This window comes from Cimex lectularius, unplaced genomic scaffold (genome assembly GCF_000648675.2).
Source record: "Cimex lectularius strain Harlan isolate CLEC.00 unplaced genomic scaffold, Clec_2.1 scaffold99, whole genome shotgun sequence".
NCBI classification, from domain to species: Eukaryota; Metazoa; Arthropoda; class Insecta; order Hemiptera; family Cimicidae; genus Cimex; species Cimex lectularius.
Genome location: NW_019392713.1, coordinates 1,380,784 through 1,405,129, shown reverse-complemented (window position 1 = coordinate 1,405,129; position 24,346 = coordinate 1,380,784). Strand labels below are relative to the sequence as shown.

Genomic DNA, 24,346 nt, shown 5'->3' with positions numbered 1-24,346 from the left:
AAACATAGTCATACATTCTTAAGTACATTCACTTCGGGAAATCGAAACTCGATATTCCTCCTACCTACCTAAGTAAGGGCTGATGATGTACTTAATATTCCCCTACCTATGCTCCTTTCCTATATATTCGCGCTGGTGTATACATTCACTCGGGCAAGGATTGAACACGAAAGCATTCCAAATCCTAACTGCCAACAAAAAAAAAAATTGCAGAAATGAGGACATGTTACTAATTTCTTCTCATATATTACATACATCACAGTTGTACATTTTAAGAATTTTTTATTTTTTATTTGCCGTATAATACAACTACGTTCAATTTGTTAAAACTAACAATGCGTGTAGAAAATAACATAAATAAACAGGAGTGGAGAAACTACCCATTGGCAGTACTCCTATGAGCCTTAAGTGTTCTCTACTTAATTGAAGTTGTGAAATTAATCCCATATCACCGAAAGGAGAATCCGCGACATCGTCTCTTTAGTCGGGGATAACGGGAATGGATCGGACGTATGGGCAGTACACCAGCATGAGTAGTATCGTTGGACGCACGAAAGAGTATATCAACGATTTTTCTGAACATTTTGGATAGGCTTTTGGTAGCGTAGGACATTGGAATTTTTAGCAGTAGCCAAGCAAAAGGAGCTTCATGTTTAAGATTGTCACCTCAGAGGATCGCTGTATCGTTTGCATAGGTTAGGGTGGTGGTAGAGAACTCAGCTGGATACACGGTACAATACGGAGGGCAGAACACTGAGGGACACCAGCAAGGATAATTGGATAATTTTTGTACTACCCAGAAGTACTGATCAGTGGGGTAGCTTTATAAGATAAGGTAGTACGTACAGGGAAGAATGCCCTTGTGCAAGATCACGGCCGGAGGTCAACTACAAGCCTGCTTTTGTAGATAATGTTTTATTTCATTTAGGAGGGGAGTTTTTTAACTTAAAATTTCTTCTGTTGTGCCTGAGCTCTGCTAATGATTTTCCTGGAAGATTTTCTTTTGTTTAATAAAGAATAGAATTCTCAAGTGTATGTTATCTTAAGAATGGCTTTTCTTGGTCCCATAGTTTTTTTTAACTATTGCAGGGCAATTTCATAGAATATAGTCTGTTCTCTCTCTCTCTCTCTCTCTCTCTCTCTCTTTCTCTCTCTCTCTCTCTCTTCTCTCTCTCTCTCTCTTCTCTCTCTTCTCTCTCTCTTGCTCTCTTCTCTCTCTCTCTCTCTCTCTCTCTCTCTCTCTCTCTCTCTCTCTCTCTCTCTCTCTCTCTCTCTCTCTCTCTCTCTCTCTNAGTCGACCTTGGTCGTCTGTAATTATTCCCGTTTTCTTAACTAGAGCGTGTGTGTTTTTCTTTAGCAGGACTCTCTTCTATTGGGTTGTTTTTGCGAGTATTTTTTGCTTGCCTCATGCTTGCCATATATTCCCTTTACTTGCTCTGTTCTCTTGTTTCTTGATTCCATTGTTGGCATTTGCATATGTACCCCTAGGTCTGACTCTCGTAAATTAATCATTACAAGTTTATTTCCTCTAGTTCTACTAAAGTTGTAGAAAACAAGAGTTAGAAAGTTGTCAGTTTGGACGGAAATAAGATTTGGTGAAATCGGAGTTGGAATAGCATAGCAGTATATCGTTCATCAATACTACTTCATTAGCTTACAAAATTATTATCCGCTACCAACGCCAAATTTATTTAATGTTTTTAAATTAAGAAGTATTTTACAGAACTAATAAAGGCAGCAATTAAGCCTTATTTGCCCTTATTGGAATAGGTGCAGTTTTTGGTATACAAGGAAGAAACCAGTGAAATGGACCTACCTACCACATTTATTGGGATAGTTTCGCACAGATTTTCTTACGTAACGAAATGATAACTCGCCTGAAAATTTTCAACCATCCAGAGAATTATAGTACATCATCTATATTATAATTTCTATGAAATCACTTTTTATGGAGTTTCTACCATTTTTGTCGGTCATTGTAAGGAAATCTGGAGCTTCCTTTAATGGAACAAAGTGAAAAGGTAATGAATGTCTGAAAACATTTACTTATAATAAATCCGTTTTAAACGAATTCCAGAAATATTTCAATCGATGATGAAATTGTAGTGCAAAATCAGTCTCTTAGAGATAATTTTACACGATTGTTTTCTTTCCTACGGAAATCGTGAATTTCATTAGATTTACCGTTCTTTTTCCAGGTTATAAATTTAAATTTCCAAAACAAAAAGTCCAAGACAGATGGCGATAACCAAACCCTGGGCCATTACGTGATAAAATACGCCCGATATTTTCCTTCGTTGTAATTTATTGACAATGTTATAAAAATGATTGATTACTTTAGTTCAATAAAATAATTAAAATATGTGCTCCTACCAATACATTCACACTTGATGAACTAATTGTAAAATCAGAAGTTGTGGGATAATATTTTTTTTTCTATTCCCACTCGATAATGTAATGATTGATATTATTTTTTTTATTTAAAGCTTCTGAAATTTTCGTTGAGTATGGTATCGACCTTCGATGACATATCGTAAGAAGCTCTGAGATCAGGGACGAGGTCATTTATGTATGGCCTCATACCTGATCTCCCATCTTTTACTATCTGAAATTTTCATTTAATATATACAATTTTTGTGATTAGGTGTGTTTGGACGGTAATGAACGTGGTACACTTTTAATCCCTTCTGTGGCCGTATTAACAGTTTCCGTATGAAATTTTGCCTAATTAATGAAAGTAAAGACATACACACTAATCTAATTTACATTTGCGCAATGTTCGTTCTTATTTGTTGATTTAGTTTAATTCCACAGGCCCTAATTTCATTATTTTGTCGTTTCAACCAACGTGACACATGTGAGTTGACTGCGGGCTTATTATTTCTTTCCTCCTGGCTGGTTGCCCCCGGCTAATTGCACGTATAAACGAAAACGCTTTTTACACGGGCGGATATCGTATAGGTTTCTGGCGATTCAAATTCAACTCGGCCCGTTTCTCATAAATAATATGAGCCCATGTCGGAAATTGCCGGGTGAAACGTGTAACCGGAATGATAAGTGGAGCCGAAAATGTTCCGCCATACTAGGCGAGTTCGGAATGAAAAATATTTTTGTTTCTACTCTCTCTTGAGTGAAAGGCACTCCCACTTGAGCATCCCAGGAGCTTCTGCTGTCAGAACGCCACTGATTATTTTTTTAAACCCTAACCTTTAAGGTGTACGTAAAAATGTTTGGAAACGTGTAGTTAAATTGTAAACTAAAAGATCTACAGTTTAAATGTATGTATTATGTTAAATAAAATCATGGACATATTATATATANTATATATATATCATAATTGCTCTCACTTTGTTGTCCTCTTACTTTCTTACTTTCCTCTTCACATTCTCCCGTACATGTGCGGATTTGAGCTTGTATACATCGACATCAGACCCAAAATCTTCACTTTCTCTCTATCTATTTATCTATCTATCTGTATCTCGTTTTTCTTTCTTCCTCTATATTTTTATTTTTTCCCCTCTCTTTTTTTCTATCTTTCGCACTCTCTTTTCTTTGTATCTCTCTCCTTTTTTCTCAGTCTCTGTCTCTTTATCTCTTATTCTCTTTCTCCCTTTCTCTCTCACTCTCACTCTCTCACTCCTTCTTACTCTCACCCGCTCCCACCCCCTCCCTACCTCTATCTCTCTCTCGCACTCTTTGTTTTTCTCAACTAATTTCTGGTTTTTATTCAGAAATTGTGAGATGCGGTCTGGTGAGATGTACATTTCAGAAAAATATTTTCTTTATCGTGCCAACGTTTCGACCTTTATTGACATCATCTTCAGGGCAAAGTACTTGTTTCTGCGTAATTGTGCCATTCTTGCGTGTCGTGTTGGGAGTGCCCCATGGGGATGATGTCAATAAAGGTCGAAACGTTGGCACGATAAAGAAAATGTTTTTCTGAAATCTACATCTCACCAGATCGCATCTCACGGTTTCTGAATATCATCGACAAACGGTCACTAATCACCACGCACTTCTGATTTTTGTTATTTGCATATATTGCCAATTGAATTTGCATTACATTTTGCAGTGAGAATCTTGACAGCTCTATTCTTAGATGGAAGGTTGTAGAAAGCATTTTATGCATTGCGTGATGAATGTCAAGGGAATTCTACAGTGGAGTATTTCTTCATCCGATCCATTTAACATTATCTCAGTTTATTAGAGCGAGTGAAGGACCTTTTTCTGGTCTCTGAGTTATAATAAAAGAAGATATGAGCGTTCAATCGTTCGTAACTTTTTTTAAAGGCACATTCTATAACTTGTTTTTTATCTTGTAGTTAAAATAAATAAAAAATATAATAATTTATAGACACTACTCAACATGTGGGTGTAAAAGGAGGAGTATGAAATACTGAAATTGAAAAGTTAATGGATCCAGTTTAACACTCTCATTGATGAAGTTGATTAATAATCAAAGCCGAACAATGTGTGGGCTAGTGAATAAAACGTATAACGGCTGCCTTTTCCCGCATCAATGATTTTTGAAACTTGTATTAATGTATTTTGGATTATCATAATTTTCTAATTATTGGGTTTCTATATTTTATTTGTGTAATACATTTGTTAATCTAATTACCATTAACATAGCCTCGGATTAATTTAAATAATTAATTAACTCAGCGATGTAATTGTCAATTCGGTAAATAGTGGTGCGAAATAGATGATTGTTTTATTTTCCATATAACTCTCTTTTTGCGCCTAATATCCTTAATAATGTTTTATGTATTCTTCTCCTTTGATTTCATATATGGCACAGCACATTTATTACAGAGAAAAAACAGACATAATACAGTTTGAAGTTTCAATTAAACGTCTTCCTTCGAAATTTTTTTCGTGCTTTTAGTTTTTTTAGACTCGCCAGGGAATATTTTTTCGCGTTGAGAAGTTACGTCACTTTTCAAGTTTGATCTTAGGTTTTAGGCTGTTAAAATGTAAGCGGGTCGAAGCCCATTCGGGATTGAGGGGGGCATCATTACACTGCTTTGCATACGAGTAAATCGTCTATTTTGAATTGATACGGTAACGTTTGGAACTTTATTAATATAATAGAATATATTTTCATTTGAAATGACTGGGAAAAAAGAAAGACTTATAAGCCGTAAAGAATAAACAAGATACATTATGGAAAACTGAAATTCTGTGAATAAGTAACGGAAAATTGTGTAATATTACATATAATTTTAAATTTCCATTAGATTTGCTAAGGACAAAGTCGTTATTTGTTTTTAATGAAATTTAATACTATATGAAATGACGAGGAAAGGATGCAAACTCGTAATGCTAAGTGATTTATTTCTCTAAAATAAATGGTGATAACTTTGAAAGTATCGTCCGATCGTCAGAAAATGTTGCAGAGTTATATAGTTATTAACTATATAAAAACCTCCTTAAATAATTTCAAACCGGTGATAAAAAAAAAATAAAACGTTAGAGGAGATTTTGTTGATAGTAAATTTATTTTTCTCGCTTATATTGACAGAAAATCTAAACATTTTTGATACTGCCAGAAATATTCCTCTTTTCAACAGTATCAATAACTCCTATTAATTATTCTTTTTATCTAAGGTTTTAAAGGTTAAAATGAATAATTAATTGGAATAATTATTAGTGGTCATAATTGACCACTAAGCAAACTATGGATTAAGTTGTAATAACGTTGAATTTTTAACAAATGCAGAAGAGTTATGAATTTTTAATTGGAATAAGAAACATCGGAGATAACAAATTTGCCCCGTCTTATCCTACCTAACAGAGTCTATTTTTTCATTATGATTAAAATTCATGTTTAATGGTGTTCCAGTCCACTCAAAAGGAAATTGAATTTGTTTTTGGCCATTTAAAAAAAAAAAAAAATCTTTTTGACTACTTTACTAGAAGCGTGTTTTAGGTTTTGCATCTTTTTTTATGTCTAAGTTTTTCCAGCCTATTAATTTCTTATTTCATAATCTTGAATATATGCAAAACGAAGGCAGAAAAATATATTTTAAAAAATGACTTAAATTTTTTAAATTTATTTTGTTCCTAGGGGCCATAGGCAAGAACGATGAAACTTAAAAAAACCTTTTTGGCCTAGCATAATTTAAAAAAAAAAAAAAACATATTAAAATCGGCGACCTCACGTCCGTAGAATTTTCTCCGTTGTAACAAAATATTAACTATCAAATAATTAACAATACTTTTCATACTAGTAAACCGTGGAACTTAATTAATCTAAATATTTATTTAGGCTGAAAGTGAAGCTAAACATTGCACTTATTGTGAACCTACCTACCCATCTACTCCAATTATTCCAACCCATTGTTGTGATCATTGATTGGCCATTGCTGTTCTTACCAAAGATACGGAAACATTAGTAGTTTTAAATAGCTAAAGATTAGCTAGTAGCTTTAATCTCTAAAAAATGAAAATATCACAATAAAAAAGCGACTCGTCTTGCCCTATTTTGTTAGATAGTTTTGACAACGAAACTTAAAAATTCAACAGAGGAAATATTCTATAATAAAAGACTCGCACATGGCGTATTATACCATGGGTGCATAACATTAGTTTAAATATTATTAAAAAGTCAAAGTTTGTTGAAAACTGATCTGCCTTCAAAAAATAAATACAAAACATAGCAAGCCACCCTCCATATATTTTTGTTACGGATGATGCGATTAGAAACAGAACGGAACGTTGATGATGGATCTATGCATTCGTGATTTAGCGTCTGGATTCTTCGGAAATTGGAAGGATTGGTTGAACCCGTATTATAGACGTATATATGGGTGTTTTGTTATCAAGGGAAAGTTTAAATCTGTTGTCTAGTATATTTTAAGTAATCAATATCATCACCTCATTTCTATCCGTTTAGATCGTGTATGAGGTTTCGAGGGAGTCGTTTGTCTAGGTACTGCGGATGACGTTCTCGGTAGGAAGGGGGTGAGGTTATAAAGATTGGAGGTGCGGCAGAGGGTAAAGGTTATCTTTTAGAACTTTGTGGTTTATTAGTACGGTAGTCCTATACTATGTGACTGGTTGCAAAGGTCAATCAGTTCGAACATCATTCACAAAATAATGGAAAGGTTCGACAATGCAGCATACTTAATCACGTTGATAAAGATAAAATTGTAACTATTCGCCTTCATGAAAAAGAAATTATTCACGAAAAAAACAAAACAATTTTTGTATTTCATTTTTGCTATAAAGAAAATAAAAGGTTTGGTCGAGTATCTGGGTAGTGATCAATTAGTTGAAAAAAATTTATCATGTGGCAACCTTTTGATTTATATTAAATTCCTTAGCGTTCTGATATAATGTTGATATATGTTCTGTGGATGAGACTCCTACGTCTATTTTCGATGACAACAGAATCAATAAATGGTATCTTATCCACTGAATAATTATTGTCTCTGTCCTAAATTATAAATCAACGTTAAATTATAACAATCAATCTCCCGAAGTTCGGATATAGGCGGAAAGGTATTCATAAATTTCTCACATCTGGCTGACCTACAACTCTGGTACGGTAGTCATGTTAAATTAAAATATCGAAAAGAACGATGTCAAAGTAAAACAATCCATATCTTACGATAAGAATGATATAGATGCAGAAAATGTGTTACTAAGTTTTGAATTGAGAGTTGATTTAAATATTTTCCATAGGTTGGGAAAATAATTGAATACCATTTCGATTGAAATGTGAAAATGAAATGCAAAAAATTGGAACTTTTTAAATTTTTTTAGATGTACAAAACGATAAAACAATGAGCAATAAATGTAAATATTTTTCGTATTTGTATAAAATTGTTTTAAGTATTTCAATAGGTAGAGAGAATTCAAAGAGAATTGAAAAGAAATTAGTAATCCTCTCGATAAGAACTTATCTTCTACTACATATTTTAAAGTTGAAGTCATTTAGCTGTATCCTGTGACGATTCGATCAGTTGTTTTTGCTAATGGACCGGCCTAGATGGGAAGCTCGGAATGGGGCGTTATTACTTGCCAAAGGATGTACCTTCTGAATGACCAATGGGAGCCCCTACGCGGATTGAGTCCTCATGAAAGTGGGGCCTCCCAACAATGTTTTTATGAGTGTTCAGAAAGATAGGACTTGGTTACGACACCTACTCCAGTTTCAAAAGCCAAAACATAAGAGCTAGTTCTCCACGTTGGCCCGGTCCACAGAGGCACTGCAGAAGGGGAGTAGTTACTCAGTCGGTAGCAATTTTTTATGTTTTCATTTTAAACCCCCTTACAGAGCCTAGTAGTTCTATTTTTTAATGTAGGTTAAATTTAAAAATCAACAGTAAATTATTTTTTCATTTTCCCTGTATTTACATTTTAAGTTGACCAGCAGTATGAATGAATTTCTTTTTAATGCTAGGTCAAAATTTTTAAAGGTTCCACCCCAAATTTGTTTTACCAGTATTATAATACTGGTAATACTGTGGATGAATTAGTTGAAAAATTGTATATCACAAATCTCTTAGAATTTAATAATACATAGTTCTCAGGGCTAATATTAAAAACAAAAGATAAGGACGTACAATTACAGTAATTTAAAAAAAAAATTTAAAAAATAAATACATTCTAATATAGTTGATTTATTTCTAATTAAAATATTTCTATTTAGCGAAAGTAATTACCCAGTAATTGCTGTTATTTTAAGTATTCTTTCTTTTGTAGTTAGCTCCACTAACACTATCCCGTAAAAATTGTACAAAATGCATCATGTTTGTAAGATGCACCAATGTAAATATATTTATGTATATTTATTTATTTTCCAACTTAAATATTCTTCGATTTGCTTGCTAAAGTTTGATATTTTCATATTAAACTATATTTTTTGTTTCAGTGATAATTCAAGTTTGTTATGTTTATTTTTTATTTATTTATTTTTTGTGGGAACCCTAATACACAGAGTTCCACATAAATTTCCACTCCGTCCGAAGGCATACTTACAATTCACCGATGGTACGTGTCGTAAACTTGCGTATGGCACTGACACAGGTTTAAATTGGATAAGGGTTGAAAGGAAACTGGTCCGAAGAGTCCGCGAGATGGGGGGGTTGAATTTCCGTGGGTGGTTCAACTACAGTACGCAAGCGTCGAAACTTGTTGATCTGCAGCTCAAGTTAGGAAATTCTTGCTGATATACCTATGGGTTGCTAAAAGGTTTGTATACTAGGGCGATGACGTATTAATCATTTCTGAAGAGGGTTGTTTAATTTGCTTCGTACCTTGCGCATTTTAAAATCTTTATTTCAAACCCATTCGATTTTTGATTAAAATAAAGTTTTATTACATGATTTTAGTCCATTTCCCTATTCTTAAAACCGTTCTTAAACCCACGTTGTCCTACCGCCAGGCAGTTCGAGCCACAGGGTGATGAGTGGATCCGAACCCAAAAGGTGAGCAAAGGGTAGAGTGTTAAAAAATAAACTGTTTCGTCTGGTTGCAACTAATAATAACATAGGTGAAATGGCATAAAAGACAATCAATCCATTATTTTCTATCAATTCATATAAATGAACACAAAATGAAAATAAGCACGACGTGAAGATAACTAACGAAATGTGGTAGTATATTGGAGATAGGGAATATTAAGTGAACTGTAACGAATATTTAATTTGAAGGAGATGAATTCATAGAATTTATTTTGGACATGTTCTAAAGAATATTTTTGACATAAAAGATAGGTAGACCAGACAAAAGAAGAAAACTTCAAGAATAGAACGGACAAGAGAATAAAAGAGTTGTTCAAAGGTTATAATATTATTGAAATTATGAGTATTGTTTGATATGAATTTTAACTTGAAAAAAANACTTAGAAAGATTCAAGAAGCCAAACCTTTCCAGTCAATGAAAAAGACACCAAAGACATCCTTTTGACATTAACAAAGAATATATATATATATGTATACTGTCGGTGAGATACGGAATGAAAATGACATAGCGGGCTGAAACGTTACTCCTTCATGTCTTTAATAAATTGATATTTAAACCAAAATTATTATTAATAGTATAAAAAGAGAATAAGTTTTTAGAGCCTCGGTAGAAAGAAAATATAGTTGTTTTTTTTCAATCAAATTAACCTTTTTTAACTTTAACCTAAGTTTTTTAACCTCACATAAACCATTTTTTATTTCAAATTAATATTTTCTACCTAATTAACCCTTTTTTCATAGCAAATACAAACCCTAGAGGGCGGTATGCAATGTAGCTTTTTCTACCAAATTAAACCTTTTTTTAATTTCAAATTAACCCTTTCTTTACATCATTTAAAAAAATAGAAGATAGTATGAAATATACATGTAAAGTATAATTTTTTTATAGTTGCGACATTTGCTTAAATAAAATAATTGGGCACTTCGAAAACTACATGGAAATTAATTAAAATTAAAAATGATATAAAATTCGATATAAAAACAAACAATTCTTCTATTAAATGGAGACTTTTTCAAGTATAAAATTAGTACTTTAAAGGCCAATTATTAAAAATCATTCTCAAACATACAGAAATTTTACTTTACACATTTATATTTCATACCATTTTTAAGTTTTTAGTGTTTTAAAGAAATGATTCATATTAAATTAAAAAGGTTAACTTGAAATCTAAAAAAACTTACTTTGAAGTGAAAAAGGTTTAATTTGCATGATATAGTGTAAATGATGTAATATAATAATATAATAAGTAAGATTTTGAAGCGCTTATAGGCAAACCACTTATATGAGGTCAACCATTTCTGAGAGAAAATTTCGTTACAAATTACGTTCTGGGCGCTCGAAAATTCGCGATACGTTTTAAAACCATCTGCAAAACGAAAATTTTTTTAAAAAAACATCGTTAATAAATAAAAGAAACAACAGCGGTGCTTAATGAAAGCCTTAAAATCGCCAGAACATTGATTAAATTCTAAAGAAAGAGAAGAACGAATTTTATCAATGTGAAAAGTTTTGTTGATATAATATTTAAGCCATTAAAGAATTATGTATAAAATAAGATCAATATTTACAATTGTTTTGGTTCGAACACATAAGTTCGAATGTTGCTAATTATGTAAGTTGGTGCTAGTTGGATGAAGCAAAAAATGTTTCGGAACCGGAATAATAACAGAGTTTACCGATGGGAATAATCTATCATAAAATCAGTCTTTTAGACAATTAGGGGATAAAAGAACGAATAATTTATAACAAGGCCATAATGTTTCACGTTTCTACGGTTACCGATTTATAAATGGGAAGAATCCATAAGTTTCTAAATTAACCTTTGGGTTAATTACAACAAATTAATAATTTGTAGAAAGGAACTGAAAGCGCGAAACTGTTTTCAAGACGGAACACATTGGGCAATAATTTGAAAACAAAGCAACTACATCTTGAAGTTAGATATAACAGAAATGGGATTTACGGAAGAGAAAAATCGAGATTTCCAGTGTAATTTTATTATAAAAATTAGGCAAAAGATTTCAAATAAGTTGGCAATGCGGGAATTGGAATTATTGATGAATAATTTATGGAATAGATACATGTTTTAATTGTTGTTACCTAACAACAAAAGTTTTTAGGATTGAATCACCGAACTGATGGTATATCATTCCTTGTTTGATATATGAGCCTGGAAATATGAATCACAAGAAATGTAAATTACAATTATAAAAATCAGAAGCACAGCGAATCGATTTACTAGGCAATAATGAAAAGAAGAATGACATTAAGTGTCGGTTTAACTTAAGGATTTATGTTTTTATGCTTATTCAAATTTGTACCAGAAGCAAATTGTTTCATTTAGTCACGAGAAGCTGACAAATGTATGTTATCATGAACTTTTGATATTGCTTGTTTTACTAATTACGATTGTTTTCATTTTAAAAATCACAAATATTTTTTCAACTTTGCTTGGTTGTGTTCACATCGATTTCCCGCCTCTTTCATTTATAACCCCGGCAATGGTTGTTCAGCGTAAAGGATTTAATAAATATTATAAAATAACAACGAAATTCGGCTTATTGTGAATCAAAACGGCATATAATCACATCACCAATATCAATCATGCTCTCGTAGTGTTGGTATTCTTTGCGAAAAAATTAATCCATTCAAATAGACGTTTTATCTATATTGTCATTACCAATTGTTTCTATAGACAAAGAATTATTGCGAGAAAAAACATTGAAAAAGGAAAAAATTATTAATGATCAATTTTCAGCATAATAATTGTTCATTGAAAAACAATTAGATATGAAAGCAATTAGAAAGAAAACACTCAATTTATTGAGTAACCAACGAAAAGATTATTTTCATCAGGTTCATCAGGACTGCTTTTTTTAAAGTGAAATACAATTAAAATCAATAAGTTAATATAATATAGTACAAGATCAAAGTCGACCAGTACATTATATAAAAACATAACCTAGAGCCTTGCCATTTTACAGAGTTTATTGTAACATCTCCTTCGTTCTTGTTTGAGTTCAACCGCCACATTTTTCTGGTTACAGAAAAAAAACTATTACAAACCACCCAGTAACTGGAAAGGGCTGGTCTGTAGAAAATTCCAATTTGTGAACAATCCGCTTTTTCACTCGATTCGTCGATTATTTCCTTAGCAAAGCAAACCTCAAAGAATACAGTACAACCGGTTGGAATGAAAGGAATTTGGTAGCCCGGTCGACTCTTCCGAACATGGACACACTTCCACCATCTCGTTTCCCATCTCAACTGAGAATAGCCTCCTTCTAAAGCGTTGAGGCAAACTCGGCTAATACTGATTAGTGTTTTTTAAATAATAATTTTAAAAAATTGCTGTTTATTTTAATCTTTTATTTGTATTGTAAATTTATTTAAAACTTTATTATTTGTATTGTAAGTTATTAAACATATACTGCAGCATAGAATTTTATTTTTTAATGAAACGTTTTCGACCTCATGAGTCCTCTTCATTACTAATTTTCAATTATCTATCCAATAACTTACAATACAAATAATAAAGCATTTATAAACCTCGAGTAAATATTTATTACCTAATTCCATTTCGAGAAGGTTTAAGACTCCTAGGATTATTAGACTTGGGAAAAAAGATTGTAGACACAATCAATCCTAGACAATGTGATCATGAAGTTTGCACTTTGCATTAACAGTTGGTAAAACATCTGATGAAAAAAATGATGTGCCATATAACACTGAAGAGGATATTAAATAGGATTAAGCGGACAATAAACTTATCGTGATACATCGATGAATTAACCTACGTTTTACTGAAAAACCATCCGCTGGCTGGAAAACAAAGGCCATTCGTTCCATTCACATCGGTGTAATTGGATTATACAGAAATTCCCTTGAACCGATGGCTACACTTTTAGGAAGTTATTCTACCTGTCAAATTGGACTAAAAAGTCCGTACTTTTCACGGTACTTAAACTTTTTACAGCTTTGTCCTAAACGATTCCATGTATATCTTAAAATATTAATACTACTGTAAATTTGATTAATAAATTTTGGTGTAAGGTTTAACTTTAAGCAAACCAAATTCAAAATCACTCAGTTTCTGAAGTTTTTGTCTCCGGTTTAAGTAAGATTTTCTTGGTTTTGTGACAACTGTGGAAGAATGACGCGTTCAGAAATGTTTCCCCTTTTAATGAGCTGTAAATACATGTACTAATACATAATAAATTTGTTAGAAATTAAACATTATTTACTGGTTACAAACGATTCAAAAAAATTAGTCATTAGGATTTTTAAACTTTTATTAAATAATTCAATTATTTAATACAAATTATAAAAACGCGATGGCACAAATTTGAACATGAGCAAAAACAAAAAGCTTCCAAAAAGTAAACTTATTGTTCATAATGTCCACCTACTTTTAGAATGCAAGCCTGATATGGCTTCATTTTTAGATGTGTTTTTTATTTTTTTTTTCTTGTCGATTTTGTACCAAAAGATGTTTTCTTGTTTGTTTCGTATTATTTTCATTATTTTTAATACAAATTTCAAAATTATTGATGGTTTAATGACTTTTTTTACTGTTTATAGACGAAAAATCAAATCTTTTGAAATTATGGGTTAATTTTACATTATTTATAACTGACCTCTCATTATTTAAGTATTGTGTTTTCAGCTCATTAGCAGAGGCAATTTTTCTGCAAGCATCATATTTTTCAGAATTCACAGAGCCAAGAAAATCTTACTTAAACGTTATGCAAAAACTTTGAAAACACATAAAAGTTTATCTTATAAGTTATTTTTACGTTGTTTGCTTAAGATAATAATAAATCATTAAATTAATTAAAAAAATTAAAAATCCTTGCTGTGGGCCTCGATAATTTTAAGGAGGGTGATAAAAATGGCCTTCAAATCCAGCTGTTTTAGGGTTTTATATCTATTTAAATCTATATTTAGGGATTTTATAAAATCAGTTTTATAGGGTTGGTTTCTAATGCTCTTGCCATTTATGTAATCAAATGTATAGTAGAAATAACATTTTATGCGATACACGCTACTTGATAGAGTAAAGATGTGAAAGATTAAAGTAACGAAAATTAAAAAACTCGAATACGATGGAGGTTTTAGGGAGGACTTTGTAGTCCAATTTAACATCTAGGGTAACATCCTAAACATTACATCTGTTCACGGGACACATTGTAGTTGACAGTTATATACTGAATAATTAGAGATCCTACACTTTTTTGTTTGACCGAATAGTATAATTAGTTGTATTACAATATAGTAGAACATTGTCCAATCCGGGTTATTTTGAGCTTTAAAATTCGTATTAAGACAACGTATAACCGACAAAATCAAAATAAGTTCCCTTCTCTCGTTTTAATTTATTGTAGGTGACAGCAGGTGGATATTGTTTGCGTATCCGGTTCAAACAATTTTATTGCTCCGTGCAACCGGATTAATGAAGTTTCTGAAGGCTATTGGGAACAGGGTTTCTATAACTAGTTAATTCTTGTTTAAATGCGAATCCTTCCCACTGCATGTATCTCGGTTAAACATAGTTTATTTATTTAACAGGGTGGATAAACAAGTGCAGATATCCAAATGCCACAAATGTAGTTTTGAATCTAAATAAATATTTGCCTGTTCTGGAATTTAGTAAGTAATAATACACCAACCGACAAAATTGAAAAACCCTTACAATACGTGAATTAATTGATTTCGATCAAAATCAATTTAAAATAATCCCCCTGTTCTAAATTCAAGAATCTATCTTTTCCTCTTAAACTTTAGCCGTCGAATACGAAATTAAAAGTCTAACCATCCAGAAAGTAATTGGATTTAACTGCAATATCCCTTCAATACTTGAGCGTCAGTTTTCCTAACCCTTTACAATACAATTTTCTGTATCACCAAATAATTAAAGAATCAAGTCGATTGCATTGAACTAAGAAACTAGGAGAAATATATTAAGCCAGAAGGCTGCAGTGATTAGGGAACATACTCCGCCGCAAGTTTCTATTCTCTTCGTTCATCATCATCAGAATAGCGTCCTCGGCCCGTTACTCAACTTAATAAATACTGTTGATATCACTTCCCATTCCGACCCATTATCCGACCATCCACTGCCAATCTACTCTTCAACTCAGAACCTCTTACAGCTCCACCTTCCATAAAAACCTACATTCACTTGAACAACGGATCAACGTTGATGAATCAAACTTAACACTACAAAATCCTATAACATAAGCATCACGCTCCGTAAGTACCATCACAAGCGACACCTATCTGCGGAATGAATTAAGAACTCAAGCCATTACTCCACTGGACCTATATAGGTCTTTTTGGGGAACCCCTATTGTTAAGGCCAGGAAACATTTTCTTTTGCAATCCACAGAGTGCGTGGTAATGACTTTTCGTATGTCTCTTATTTACATTTTCCCTAATCCTGATTAGCCCTTCATGTCCCTTCCCTACGTTGTTTTCAGTCCTCATGGTGAGCCTAAGCCACGAACCTCTCACGTTTCTGCTCAAGTATACCTACGTTAAAATCGGTCTTCCTCCTTTTGCCTGGACCAAATGTGTGCCTTACTATCGGGAGCAGGCGGACTCGGGCCCGAACTCCGTTCTCAACCCGTCGCTTACTCGCAGTGACGGTCCAGATAAGTAAAATCCTTCTTTGCAACCCCTCGTTATTTTATTTTAAACGTTATTTTATTTCATTGCGTATTCCTTTCTTTCATTTTATTCTATTTTATTTCATTTTATTTTTATTTGACGCTCAACACCTATGATTATGACCATATCATGGCAAGTACGTTCTTTACTGCAATACTCGCCTAAGTGTCGATGTTTCCGGTTTCGCTTGACAGAATCAAAAATATTCTGATTCGCTTTGCTGATCTTTTTTAAGTGGTGTTAGGAGGGCAGTGGTTTGTATAGAGCCCTATAACTTTCTTATATGTTGCCTGCTGAGTGTGTGGAGAGCCTTCTTCCATTTTGAGAGATTTATGAATATCTTTCCTCATACCTGTTTTTTTTCTTTTTTAAGCCATTTGTTAACCTTAGCATCATCTCTTTTAGCACACTTTCCGGTATGCCTAATTGTGGTCCCATATATAAGAGGGCTTCCCCTTCTTTAATTTGTTGGTCAAGCTGGTCGTTTATTTCACTGAATTTCATCAATAATCCTTAGATCCATTGTCACTGCCTCGTTTTATGTTTCAAGGGAAATTGATTCAGTATATTGTCCATAAAGGAGCAATTAACTTTGGATTTAACCTCGAACGACAAAGCTCTGTAATCCTTTGCCTTGTAAATCAAGTGCTTGTTGTTTTAATTTATTATGAACGACATGGTAAACTGGAGATTATACGATGATTTACGGTTAAAAGGATTTTGTACCCAGTTTTTAATTTGTTTAATTTAATTTCTGTTCGTTAGATTTTAATTTTAATCCAGATTCCTTTTTCAGTATAGTTTGTACGATTTGTTTAAGCATGAAGCTGTAAAATCTAATCTTATGTCGGCAATTTTGCAATGGTATCTATGATGGTATAGATTGTTTTTTATTAAAGGAGGGTTAAAAATTTTGTCACAACGTACGCCCAAAATTAACGATTCACTTTTTTTTTATAAAAGCATATTTATTAATTCGTAGTACCTTTAAAAAATTAAAATAAAATATTGGGTACAATAGGCAAAATATATTTTGAGAATTGACACGAAAATCACATCCTTCTGATCAGTTGAATCAGTTTGTTTTATCAAATTATTGAAATCATGTAAGATTTTAGAGTTTGACACTCAAAACCAAAGGAACGCCGGCTATATATATTACGATATAATTATAAAATAACTACGCTTCACTTTCTCCTGATTTTCTTTTTCTTTTAATGGCAACTTTTGCCCCCTCGTTGAACATAAAATGGCGTTGAAACACTGTAAAATTGTAAAGCACTTGATACTTACGCAGAATTTACAAAATCTTTTTAAAAAGAAATGCGCAATTAAATTAAAATTCATCATGTAGATTTTTTGTTGAACAAAGAATTAGGAAAACAATCTATTCTCCCGGAAAAATCTTTTAACAATTTAGAAAATATATTTATGAATTGCTTAGTTCAGGGTAAATATTTAATTTCTGTATTTTTATTGTTAGTATTTCCAATTGTAAATACTCCAGGGTTAAAGATTTAATCGTTTAAATATATTTCCTTATATTAAAACGTATTTGGTAATTTTATTCGTAGAAACTCTCTCTCCCTCTCCCTCCCTCCACTCTCTCTTTCTCTCCCCCTCTCTCTCTCTCTTTCTCTCTCTGTTTGTCTGTTTTTCTCAACAAGTTTCTGATTTTTGTTATATCTATCACATATATAATGATATTTTTTTATTTGTTCACCGTGGCATACATATATGGACTATAATAAAGTAAAATTAACCTGAATCATATCACTTACAGCCAACAATAACCTAAATTGAGGATATACTTGGAATGTTAAATTTATCTTATTTTGAAAGCACTTGTTTGTACAGTCGGTGCTTCCTTAACGAGAAACGTTACCTTATATCATGATAATTTCACCTTATATAAGAAGAAAAACACTAAAGGAAGATTTCAAAAGAAATAACCCTAAATTGGCCTTATCTCGTTATGGCTTTTCATCGTTACAAATTGTTTCAAAGTTTTCATAGTTTGACGTAACCTTTATAAATTGCATTTATTTGACCAAAATCACCTGGGTGAATGAAGTGTTTGCTGTAATAAACTATCACTAGTGAACGGCGGATGAAAGTATTACATCTCTACCATCCACGTCCAGGGATAAGGTCGTTGTTGGGTGAAGGGTTTAAATTTAATTTTCAAAAATAATGGATTGCTTTACTAAATAAAAATTTATTGCATAAACAAAACAATTAGATTAAATTCGGGTCAGATTTGACAAATGTAAATATTTAAAGAATATACGTTAATGTAAATGGTTAAAACATATAGATAAATGAAAATAGTTGCGTCAACTGGTGCCCATAGATCGATAAATTGGATTCTGACGTTTGTGGTCTCAATTTAACTATGACAGCAGAGGCAAGACGAGAAGGTAAGTTCGTGCATACTGGTTGACAACTTGTCGACTGACGAGAGCAAAGGGTAGGTTCGTACGTACTGGCGTCTTCAGAGCGACTGACGGAAAAATGTCTTTCTCTTCCTCCAGCCCGTTGTTGTATTTACAACTTTTCGTCATTTACTTCTGTATAAAAGGGAAAAAATATAAACCTTGAATGATTAATTGTAACAACTTTACTAAATAAAAATGTTTACTGGGGCTTAAGCAATTAGTGCTAGTTTTTAATTATACCATTTTTTGAAAGTTTGAACTTTTCCACATTTCAGAAATTATCTATCTTATTCGCAACGGTTACAAAATCTTTTGTTTCATAATTAACGATATTTTTCTAAGATACTAAATATGATATGACATATACACGTACCTCTCATTTAAACCTTACAAACAGAAAATAGCAAACCAAGATATTTGATGACGATCAACTGAATATTAATTTCCTCTTTTTTGCAAGATAAAAATTATTAATTACATGAAAAAAACATTTACGATAATTTAAATAACCTTTAAAATTACAGAACATTGATTACCAACAAAAATCTCTTTCCCTCCTTCCTAACCTTTTTATTTTCTTACAAATCCACCGCTTTTGGTCGTTCCTTCCTTATCCGTTCCTACAACCTCTGGAATTCCTTACGTAACTCCATTCGCTCTGTCTCAACCCTTTCTACATTTAAATTCCGTCTTTTTGGCTACCTGTTCCTACAATTTAACACCGAGGATGGTTAATTTTTTCCTTTCTATTTTATTTAGTACGTCTCATTTCTTGTATTTGTTTATGTATGAATAAAATTTTTCTTTCTTTCAGCTTTGATTATTTAAATTTTAATCAAATTTACCCAGTATTAAAATTGATATTTATTAACACCCATCATTTTATCGTACAAAATCTTCGGTATCACGCGTATGATTCTTGTATTACAATTTATTTATTTATTTTTGTAAGGTTGAATTTTTTTTTTGGAACCAGTTTTGTTTTGGTTCGTACAATTTATAAAATATTACTAAACATAAGTTCACACCATTCGTGTAATGATTTTTTGAAATAGGCTAAACCCGCATTGCTCAAAAGTCACGCCGAACTGTAGGGCTACAGCGCCGTTCATTTGTATTACCCATCTGTTCTATTAAAACCTTTCAGCGTTGAAATAAAAGGCATTGAAGTTCAGAAATTTACTAAAATAATATATGTTTGGTTGTTGTGTCGTTTATCATGTAGACTAATTCTCAATATTTTTAAGATAGTCGTTTGTCCGTTTTTCAGACTAACAGCTGTTTTTTTGCGTAATATTCTAGACTTATTTCATTTTTTTTAATGCTTCAAGTACCTGCTTGAATTAACAATCGCGATGAATATTTAGAAAATTTGAAGTTACCCAACAACTTTGGATAAACGTTTTTGTAGTATTTAAAGTAAAACATCTCCTTATCTTGAACATTAAAGTAAACACTTAAATGTAATCAATAGTTGATAATATTTGCTGTACTGTTTGCAAGCACCAATCCATCATTATCCATCAATTTAATCACTCTGAACGGAAGAAGATTATCATCGTAATTATAACCACGCATGTCTCGCAGATTCATCATCTCCGTAAAATGCCTTCCACGTCTCGATTGTTTGAAATAAATTGATAGCTTCTCCGGAAATAGTTAATTACAGGAAGCCTCCAGGGAGCGCTGAGTAATTGTCCCTCTAGACTCTCTTTGGTAAATAATCCTTTTCGGTAACAGCGAGTTAAGTGCGCTCGGATGCTTCGATCTGCAAAATCATTAACTTTGCATAATTATAGTCTGGCCTATTCATGCGTGGTGAATGTTGACTGAAGCTACTTTGCAAAGAAATATTTAAAAGAAAGCAACATGGCTTCTCTGAGCTCGGCCTTCCGGAAAAAGGGCGAAGAACTTGTTTTCTTCTCCCTCAGGCTTTAATTATAACTTGTATAAGATTGTCAAATATTTTTCAGAAATCGGTTGTTATTGAGTCGAGTCCAATATCGCGAAGAAAGCACGTATTTTATAGCAAACTTAAACAAAATATTTTTAAAATTTGTTTGTTATTGATACTACAGCAAAATAGTATATTAGTAAGATTCAGTTGAGAAATAAGTAAAATAAGATTGACCGTTAAAATTGTGCTCAATCATATTTGTCATCTTCAGTATTAGAAGTATTGACTACTTTTATACTTACGAATACTTCAGATCAACGTACCGTCTCGAAGAAGAAGAAAGTAAATTTACTTGCTAATGCTTTCAAGTTTCGACTTATTTTAAGGTCATCAGGCAAAACAACCTTAAATATGTTTCCAGATTGACATATTTAAGATTTTTTTCAGACGATCTCAATTGTCAAATTTTCTTGAAGACCGATTCAGAACATCACAGACCCAACATTGCCAAACTGCGTTGCCCTGAATCGGTCTTCAATAAAATTTAACATCGCCTGTTTAAAAAAAAAAAAAATTGATCTGCAGACAAATTTAATGTTGTTTTGCCCTGATGATGACTTAAAATAGGTCGACAGCTTGGCCTTACCTGACCCATGATGACCATACCTTGATCCAAAGTCTTCGAATTTGTCATCTTCTCAGTCTTTCCTACCTCTGTCGTCTACTCATGAACCGAAAACCGAAATCAAATCTGACAAAACCAGACGAGAGAAAGTTTATGTTAAAGTTTATTCATCAACCTAAAGTAACTTTATTGCGAATCCACCCTGCGACATCAAATCATACATCTACATATCATTGGAAATCATACATCTTCTCTTTCAACGGGGTAAGCTACATCGGGCAAAATTAGAATCAATACCGGAATCCTTAAACATAAATATAGAGAGAATGCACGCCACTGCATGCAAAAGTGAGGCTTGACGTTGGTTTTAACAAAAACATTTACAAATTATTAGGCTTTTCTTGTGAGAACCTTGAAGTAATGCCATTTGATTTCCCTTTCTTCCTGTCCATTCTGTTCTTCTCTTAATCTCAATGTCAATTTTCCGATTGTACACGTTCAGTGTGAATGATAATACAGTCACTAAACACCACGCACGATAATATTTATGGAGAGTGCTGTGTGAACATTTGAACAATCATGTAATTAAATTTTAAGCACGTCGAACTCACCCATGCCAAAACAATATTGTACAGGGTAATATAAAACGTAAATTCTTGCTTAATAATATAAACATTGAGGTTCCTCTTTTCAAAAAGTGCATTTTTTTTAAAATTGGTCTTGGAACGTTGAAATCTTTCTCATACAGAATACTTCTAAAACCATGAAATTCTGAGGGGTTTTTTCTATAGTGATTCAAATGATGTTTTAAATGTTACGATATTTGAAAACTCTCCTATTTTTTTTATAAGGTTGTGGTTCATTTTTAAATTATTAAAGAACTTTTGTCCGAAAAACGCTCGCTAAACTTGTAATTATGAAGCCTTTTAAGAAAGGAAAAGTAATCTAAACCTCATGCAATTTAAAAAGCTTGTACCTCTATAAAATACACGTTTAATTAATCTTCACATATTTATGGTTCATTTAAAATTTATGTATCTCTGTTTTATTCAATCTTTTCCCTGCAACCGGTAAATTTTTTGAGTTAAACGGAGGCGGCTCCCTCGTGCCTCATTTATACACTATTTAGTCCTGCATCATTCAGTCTCATTCGGTGACCCTCGACCCTCTTCTCGCATGCGTGGCATACATCGGGTTATCATCCGGTCAGATTTGCCGTAATTGTAATTCATACGTTTACGCGATTGAAATTCCATCCGCACAGTGCATGGGGACGTTTCTAGATATTATTTGTTTAGTATGTGTAACATTTATTCACATAAAAATTATTTATATGATTAGTAGTACATTTAGATATTTTTTAAGTTGAAGATTGGGTTAAATAGAATACATGGGGGAATTCTATTAACACAAAGACCCTTTCTACTTGTAAGTAAACGAAATTGCTTCGGACTGCCTTAAAAACTCTTATTCAAACCCTGTTTCATTTTCGAAGTCTATTTTAATTAAAAATGAAAAGGTTAAAATCTAATGTGCAGCTAATTTGGGAATTGCATGTTATTTCGTAAAACTTATAGGTTTAATAGAAAATAAACTATATCTAATATAATTGATGATATAAATTTATATCTAACTTATCAAATAAGTAAATTGTCCTTACCAAAGTTGTAAACATCAGGATTTCAATTAGTAACATCTATTCTTGTAAAATACAATTTGATAGTATTGAACTTTCTAGCTCTAATTTTACAGTAAAGCGTTATTCTTCAACGGCATGAAATTGCGTATCTATATCATTTCCTAAGGTCAGGTTTCAATAAATAGAAAATTATACATTGTTATGTTATACATTAATATTTCAACTAAGTTGTTCTATGCCTTAGTAATTCATTATATTGCAGTAAACAAACCGCTTAACATAATTCAATATCTTCAAATAACTCCGTACAAGTGGTTAATGGAGGTAGATTTTTCTTTGCCCATTTCCAATCAATTGTGGTTCTTAGGGTAAAATATTTGTTTTTATCAAGAAAGAAATTTGATATTCGTCTTCAGTAAAGATTAAACAAGGCGATATTGAAATAAAACTTTGGAGTTGTTACTGGTATCATCCTTACTTTTTTGACTTATGACAGCATAAAATCTAAATAATTTTGACATGGCATGAAAGATCAGATATTCGACTTACAATCGTTGTAATAACGTGGAATTTAGAAAAATTCCAAAAGAGTTATAAATATATTTATTTCAATACCCACGATACCCATCTTTACATTACAAAAAGGGTATTTTGGCCAAACGGCGTAGCAAAATCGACTGCTTAAAAATGAATAGAGATATTGCCAATTTTGTAGTATTTAATTACCTTAGGATTTTTATTTTACATTTATTATATATAAAGTGCATTAAAATTTATGAAAAATTGTAGTTTTTTACTGAAGGAAAATTTAATAAAGGGATTTTGAAAAATAACCAAACAAAATCTTTTAATTCCATGATTTTGTTCATTGGACACATCATTTTTTTTTAAACTTAATACCGTGTCCTCTGTTCGGTAAGTCCTATGTGCACCTGTTTGACATACTGTTACTTGTCACTAATTTCACAAGGAATCTCACTCCATCGATGTTGCAACGCTGCACTCAGTTGTTCAGGTCAACTGGCTGCGGATGGTGATCGAAAAGCATGCCTTCAACGCATCCCACATGTGCTCAATGGGATTGAGGTCTGGAGACAATCGGGGAATGGACAGATGGGAAATTCCCAGGTTTTCTAAGCATTGATGAACAACTCTGCCTCTATGAGGTCTGGCAATGTCATCCAGAAATCGAAAATCCCTGCCAATGAGATCCCTGTTTGAGAGATGTATTTCTCGATAATTTCTTGGACATGCGGTGTGGTTGCCTTCAACAATATGGAGTCAGTTTGCCCTCCAGTGTAAATCCCAGCCCAAATCATTACACCGCCTCCTCCAAACTGCACTGAAGGGAGAACGAACTGGCTTCCTCTGTTCTCGGTAGACTTCGGCGCCTGCTATCACTATACAGACAGAAATTGGACTCATTAGTAAACACAGCATTCCAATTGATGTTCTGTTGCTGCAGGTCGTCTCAAAGGGGCATACGATGTGAGGCCAACTTCCACCAAACGATTACGAATCGATTGCGTTGATAAAGGCTTTGCCAAACATCTTGCATCTCATTTAGGATCTGGTGGGCACTAAAGAAAGGGTTCCGTCTTGCA

At 32.6% G+C, this 24,346-nt stretch overlaps 2 protein-coding genes across 7 annotated transcripts in view; one reads left to right on the top strand and one right to left on the bottom strand.

Annotated features, from left to right (window-relative positions):
* The window catches only part of LOC106661474 (melanocortin receptor 4-like), a 187,617-nt gene that overhangs the window by 86,257 nt on the left and 77,014 nt on the right, over positions 1–24,346 (bottom strand). The window contains exon 1 of one of the 6 annotated variants that reach the window (XM_024226450.1): positions 8,989–9,013. The exons of the other annotated variants lie outside the window; for them this stretch is intronic. The gene's annotated coding sequence lies outside the window, so the exon portion shown is untranslated. Of the gene's footprint in view, positions 1–8,988; positions 9,014–24,346 lie in introns of those variants that run through there. 6 annotated transcript variants of the gene reach the window in all.
* LOC106661464 (glycosyltransferase 25 family member) overlaps positions 1–24,346 on the top strand; it is a 126,052-nt gene that overhangs the window by 93,234 nt on the left and 8,472 nt on the right. The gene's annotated exons all lie outside the window — the stretch shown is intronic.